The following is a 7,746-nucleotide window of genomic DNA, read 5'->3' on the forward strand; positions in this document are numbered from 1 at the left end:
GACACCTGCCTCTGATTGAGAATCATACCAGGCCAAACGAAAAAACCAACATAGAAAAACGAACATAGATAACCTACCCAACTCACGCCCTGACCATACTAAAACAAAGAAATAACAAAAGAACTAAGGTCAGAACGTGACAGTCTGTGCTAGTGTGGCCTGGGATCCTAGAACCTATAAAGGGAAATAAATAGATTTAGTAAAATATAAGCTTATATTGGAACTGCATACTATTATGTGGAACAAAGCCATTTTAATCTAGCAACATTAGAAATATCTCTAAAAACTACATTTGAAGGGGAATTGGGGGGAGCCTCAGCCTTGTAAAATAATACCTGGAATATTCATGGATTGTTGTCCTAGCTTCAGCGTAAACCCTCGACAAGGATCCAGCCTCATTGTACGTTATATTGATTAATAACATCCCAGGAAACCAAAGGCATTAAGTGTATTATAAGCCAGTGGGATCCAAAGGAGTGTTTGTAACTTTACACATGGAGCCAGATCCCACCTCTCAGCATCTCTCATCCATCCAGAAACAGGGAAATCTGCTCAATTGAGTTAGAAAACAACCCCCTAATTTGACGGTAACATTCTGTATTGTCATATTTGGTTTGGCCGCTGCCCAAGTCACCAACGTGGGGGGAGAACGGACAGGGAGAGAGTCTGTGTTGTGTTGATGTTCTACTTCACTCCATAATCAGGTGGGGGGACTATGTGATTGATTCTCCCTCCTTTTATACATTCCTCTGTTTTTTTCTCTCTTTCTCGCTACTGTTTTACATTACCTGGCTTTGGTCCCTCCTTTTTTCCTATAAAGCAAATTGTCATCCTTCTATTGACTACTTCTCCATCTGGAAGATTTTATTTGGGCCCTTTCTTTTTCAAGACGTTTTAAATACATGCATTAGGCAGAAGTGATGTCCTATTCAGTACAATAGAGATGAATCCACTCCTGCGGTTGCTCTCCAGCGCGGAGGATGCTCTATGGGTGATGAAGAATGGCCATCATGGGTCTGTTACGGTTTGGAGTTAGAGCTCTCTCTATGCCCTCTGTGCCCCCGTGTCAGTGGAAATAACAGGCTGCGTTAGCTCAGTATACATCAGTGCACCACCTGAGGAACCTTCACCGTTGACGAACATAGCCCCAAATGAACCGACGGTACATTATCTGATACTTTAACACCCGTAGTCCAGGATGTAGTCTATTTTCTCAGTACTTCATATAGAATCTTGCAAAAATAACACTATTACAATAGAGTGGAAAATACACAAAATGATTGATAATGGTTATCTCTTTCTCACCATTGAGTTGAATAGGGTACATTAAACTGATTAAATGTGATATGAACGCCAACTGTTCCACTTCAGTACTCCTGCTAAGTGGGACGGCCCAGTGCTTCTGATGAATCCTCGCTGATAATGAGTGATAACCAGGCTTAGAATTAGCCCACATTTCAATCAATAAGATCCATTGGGGGAGGATAGTAGAGGAAGTTAAACATAGTGTGAGTAGGAGAGAGAGAGAAATTGAGAGAGAGGGGGAAGGTGAGAGAGAGAGAAAGTGAGAGCGAGAGAGAGAGAGAGAGAGAGAGAGGGCGAGAGAGAAAGAAAGTGAGAAAGAAAGGGAAAGTAAGAGAGAGAGAGAGTGGTAGCGTGCTCTTACACATTTTCTCCCAGACTCCATAGGTGTTTCTTTCACAGTCACAGTAACGTTTGATGTATGGTGGGCACACAGATCCATGTGCATTCTGCCCAACATAAATAAATCCATGGGACAAGGGTCTCCAGTGAGGGAACTGGAGCCTTGCCTCTAGGATCATCTGAGGGCCTCCTGGGCCTGTAGCATTGGGATATGGTTGGATACAGGAAGAGGGCTGACGAGGAGGTCGTAATAACCAAATACGGCGCTGATTGGACAGCTTGTATGCATTAAACTGGGTTAGATGATGCTTTGTGTCCTTCAGTCCGCAGAGAGCCAATAACAAAGCCAAGCTGTATGCATAAGGTGACCCTATTGCAGACCGCAGCTCTGTTTGCAGGCCTGGTGCCTGGGCTCCCAAAGAAACACCTCTCTGTTTGAGGGCACTGAACAGGGAGACCTCAGGACACACACACTCAACATGCCCTGAACCCGAGGAGTCGGAGGACGATGCATATAGAATTCAGAGAACATATGAAATGGATTGTCTTTTTTTTCAATGACGTTATCACATTAAAGCTGATTCCATGTAGCTAAGTCTGTAAGTCTGTAATTTCTATGTAATGTCTATGGTAATAATTTAGCAGACACTCTTATCCAGAGTGACTTACAGGAACAATTAGGGTTAAGTATCTTGCTCAAGGGCACATTTACATATTTTTCACCTAGTCGGCTCAGGGATTTGAACCAGCAACCTTTCGGTCACTGACCCAATGCTCTAAACCGCTAGGCTACCTGCCGCCCATCTGTATGTCAATTGTATGTAAATTGTAAAATATTTTTGTATGTAATGTCTTTTTCGTTACGTGTCGAACCCCAGGAAGACTAGTTGTCGCCATTGGCGTCATCTATTAGGGATCCTAATAAAATCATAAAAATCTCACTATAACAGTTATTTTATTATTCGTAATTGAGAAGTTGATTGATGAAGTTATCATATTGAAACTGACTCCAAGTCACTAATATAGCAGTTATTTTATTTACATGTAATTCATTTGTTTATTGATTATGTAAAACTAAATGGGAAATAAAAACAATATTGGACAGTAGGAATTATCCATAGGGAATGTACTTTGAGGAATGACACCGGAGTTGAAGTAATTTCACACGACAGTCCTATATCTGTCTATTACATATTAATTTCCAAACCTGATAGTGATAGTGTGCATGCTAAGCACATGACTGTCTGTGTGTGTGCGTGTGCATGTGTGTGGGCGTGTGAAGTGTCTGTGAGTGTGAGTGTGAGTGTGAGTCAACCGTACATTTAATTGTTTTGCCTGATCTTAGGCTATTAATTACATGTATTTCCAAACACTGTTTTAAGATGGATGATGATTTCATCACTGATTGAGGAAACAAAAACACGTGTTCTGTATGAATGTCATCAATATGGCTGAGGTTTCTGGGAACCTCATGTGCCTTGTGTTGTTTTCGCTGCTACTTAATTAAATTTCATAATATCTGGCAGTTCCACTGACATCCTAAATTAGGAGAACAGAGCACAAATCAGGACAGGCTGGTGATGACATGCGTGGGAACGACAAATCGCATTGGAACAGTTTCCTTTTACCCACAGTAGGAAGAGAGACAGAGACATACTGTACGTCTAGCTATTAATTATGTGGAGCAGACCAGCAGATTTAGCTAAAGGGAAACAAAAGGTGTCTTTTCATGAGATTTGTCTCCTGGCTTAGTGCTGAAGTCTTTGTGAGGATTTACTGTTTTGTTTAGAGGCATAAGAGGTTCACAAAGAGTTGGTTTGACACTGCAGCAATGCCTGACCTATCAGCAGTTGATTCTCCACAAAACAGAGGGGATAGTACATGTTATTTTGTCTAACAAATGTTGAACAACTGAGATGCAAAATGTTACAATTCAACAATTCTGTGATTGATCTAAAAAGCAATGTATCGCTTGGCTTGTTGATCTTTGCTAGACTGTTGAGAGAACTTTGTCATCTGTTATATTTCTCACAGAAAATATTTTTGGCACTGGGTGAGAACAGGGAGACCAGTGATTTTGGCTGATGGTTTGTTAGCGTGGTGATGATAGTGGGGTTCTCAAAGTGCCAGTGTGCTGTCCCATCTCATCCCTCACCCCTCCCTGTCTCAGGGATCTCCCCACACCACCACCCTCCTCCTCTTCTCATCCTGGACACATACAGGCTCTGTGGCATTTCCCTCCTGCTCCAGCCAGTTGTTCTTGGCCGAAAGAAAGCCGTGGAGAAAATAAAGAGATCTAAATGTCAGTGGGGAGCTGAGTGCATTCCTCTCGCCGTGTCCTAAGACCAGTCACCCAGAACAACTTGTGATCCCGGGACAAAGCTGACGACAGCAGGTGGCCATATGAAGACATTTTCCTCCCAGAATTAGATACTATCCCGGGGAAGCACCTTTGAGTCAAGGATAATACCCCCATCCAGCTGGGTGGAGAAGGATTTTCATTTCAATTTCTTTACACAACAATGCTTTTCATCTTATCTGGGGCGTAATAACAGTGCTCTGCTATGAAATAAATGGGGACCAGTTGAAAACAGAATTATTCCATGAACCTGCAACATTGCCTGACATGTTGCACTGTGGAGGTATATGTACATAGGCGAGTGCACGGATGTAAACACAGATACAAAATGCACCAAAAATATATGTACAGTACCAGTCAAAAGTTTGGACAAACATAACCATTCAAGGGTTTTTCTATATTTTGACTATTTTCTACATTGCAGAATAATAGGGAAGACATCAAAACTATGAAATAACACATATGGAATCATTATTACATTTCAGGTAAGACCCAAATGCAGACTGTGTTGAAGTAACAATGTTTATTACAGCAACAGGGGCAGACAGACGACAGGTCAAGGCAGGGAGGGGTCGATAATCCAGAGTAGTGGGGCAAAGGTACAGGATGGCAGACAGGGTCAGGGTCAGGTCAGGCAGAGGTTGGTAATCCAGAGTAGTGGGGCAAAGGTATAGGACTTCAGGCAGGCTCAGGGTCAGGGCGGGCAGAAAAGGTCAAAACTGGGAAAAACAGGAACAAACAATAGACAGGAACAAAGGGGAAAACGCTGGTAGGCTTGACAAAACAAAATGAACTGGCAACAGACAAACAGAGAACACAGGTACAAGTACCCAGGGGATAATGGGGAAGATGGGCGACACCTGGAGGGGGTTGGAGACAAGCACAAGGACAGGTGAAACAGATCAGGGCGTAACAATCAGGTAGTAATCAAAAAACTGTTAAACAAATCCAAATATATTTTATATTTGAGATTCTTCAAAGTAGCCACCCGTGGCCTTGATGACAGCTTTACACACTCTTGGCATTCTCTCACCAAGATTCATGAGGTAGTCAACTGGAAAGCATTTCAATTAACAGGTGTGCATTGTTAAAAGTTAATTTGTAGAATTTCTTTCCTTCTTAATGCGTTTGAGCCAATCAGTTGTGTTGTGACAAGGTAGTGTTGGTATACAGAAGATACCCTATTTGGTAAAAGACCAAGTACATATTATGGCAAGAACAGCTCAAATAAGCAAAGAGAAATGACAGTCCATCATTACTTTAAGACATGAAGGTAGTCAATGCGGAACATTTTAAGAACTTTTAAAGTTTCTTAAAGTGCAGTCACAAAAACCATCAAGCGCTACGATAAAACTGGGCTCATGAGGACCGCCAGAGGAGAGGAAGACCCAGAGTTACCTCTGCTGCAGAGGACAAGTTCATTCGCATTACCAGCCTCAGAAATCGGCAATTAACTGCACCTCAGATTGCACCCCAAATAAATACTTCACAGAGTTCCACAACTGTTCAGAGGAGACTGCATGAATCAGGCCTTCATGGTCGAATTTCTGCAAAGAAACCCCTACTAAAGGCCGCCAATAAGAAGAAGAGACTTGCTTGGGCCAAGAAACACGAGCAATGGACATTAGACCGATGGAAATCTGTCCTTTGGTCTGATGATTCCAAATTTGAGATTTTTGGTTCCAACCACTGTGTCTTTGTAAGACGCAGGGTAAGGTGAATGGATGATCTCTGCATGTGTGGTTTCCACCGTGAAGCATGGAGGAGGAGGTGTGATGGTGTCGGGGTGCTTTGCTGATGACACTGTCTGTGATTTATTTTGAATTCAAGGCACACTTAACCAGCATGGCTTACCACAGCATTCTGCAGTGATATGACATCCCATCTGGTTTGCACTTAGTGGGACTATCATTTGTTTTCAACAGGACAATGACACAAAATACACCTCCAGGCTGTGTAAGGGCTATTTGACCAAGAAGGTGAGTGATGGAGTGCTGCATCAGATGACCTGGCCTCCACAATCACTTGACCTCAACCCAATTGAGATGGTTTGGGATGAGTTGGACCGCAGAGTGAAGGAAAAGCAGCCAACAGCATAGGTGGGAACTCTTTCAAGAATGTTGGAAAGCATTCCAGGTGAAATTAGTTGAAAGCCAAAAGTGTGCACGCTGTCATCAAGGCTAATGGTGGCTACTCTGAAGATTCTCAAGTATAAAATATATTTTGATTTGTTTAACACTTTTTTAGTTACTACATGATTCCATATGTGTTATTATTTGGGGCGGCAGGTATCCTAGTGGTTAGAGCGTTGAGCCAGTAACCGAAAGGTTGCTAGATCGAATCCACGAGCTGACAAGGTAAAAATCTAACGTTTTGCCCCTGAACAAGGCAGTTAACCCACTGTTCCTAGGCCGTCATTGTAAATAAGATTTTGTTCTTAACTGACTTGCCTAGTTAAATAAAGGTTAAATAAAAAATAATACATTTCATAGTTTTGATGTCTTCACTATTATTCTACAAGGTAGAAAATAGTAAAAATAAAGAAAAACCCTTGAATGAGTAGGTCTGTGTAAACTTTTGACTGGTACTGTCTATAAATAAATACATGCATATACACACACAGATACACACATGTGCGCGCACACACACACCCACACACACACACAGACACACACACACGGGTAATGAAGATACATTGGGAAGACACCTAGAGCCAAAGATGTAATCCAAGTGGGATTGGGTTTTCTTTGTATTTTTTCTGAAAGGTGTTTTCTGGGGGAATATAAATTATGCATGAGGATGAAAAGGTCACCCTGAAAGCTCTTTGTCACACAAAAAATTGTTATTTCATTTTTCGTTTCATTTATTCATTTGAGGTTTGTGGCACATAAACAAAAGCTACAAAAGTCCAAATCCGGCTGTGAGTCACCTAACCGCTGTCATTCCATAGCTGGTTCTGTTTTTAACAGATCAGTATGGCGATGTATAAACATATTGCTCTTAGTCCTCAGTTAAAGCAAGCCCTTTCTAATGCTAAATTCTGACTCAAAAAGCCTAATTGTTTACCATGGTCATGAAAGACAAAGACATACCAGGAAGGCACTATTTACATCCAGTATCACACAGCAGTGCTTTGGATTTAGACTTCCCGTCACTGAGTTTTATCCAGATCCAAGAACATGCTCTTAACCTCAGTTGAAGTCTCATGGAACATATTATCCTGTTTCACTCAAAAGGTTTACCTCAAATGCAACACCAGCTAGACAACTTTAGATCCGCATGCATGTGTGTGATGTTATGTGAGCTCAACCCAGCTGTGACTTAAAATCCATCTAACCACAATATGAGAAAAAATTCCAGCCTGCTACTGTATGTGTTCTGATTGATTGCACATCAGAGTTGTCTTGGTTTCATCAAACATTGTCTGCTGTCCTCTCTACAGTCCCATGGTATGAATTAAACCGGTCAAGAGAAATAACATCGAAATCCAAACAGAGAACAATGTACGCTTAGAAAATTTGAAGAATACAGCATAAAACTACTGAACATATTTAATCACCACGAGTAACCTGACAATATGTGCTTTTGTTCCTTAACCTGTGTTCCATTGAGAAATATAAGCAAGCTTCTTATGAGTGTGTGTCTGTGTAAAGGCAGAGAGTTGTATTTAAACAGCATTGTGGATCATGCACCGCTACCCTCCCCTGCCTCTTCTCTCCATCCGTAAACAGTGGAAGTGAAAC

This window comes from Salvelinus alpinus, chromosome 27 (genome assembly GCF_045679555.1).
Source record: "Salvelinus alpinus chromosome 27, SLU_Salpinus.1, whole genome shotgun sequence".
In the NCBI taxonomy this organism is placed as follows: domain Eukaryota; kingdom Metazoa; phylum Chordata; class Actinopteri; order Salmoniformes; family Salmonidae; genus Salvelinus; species Salvelinus alpinus.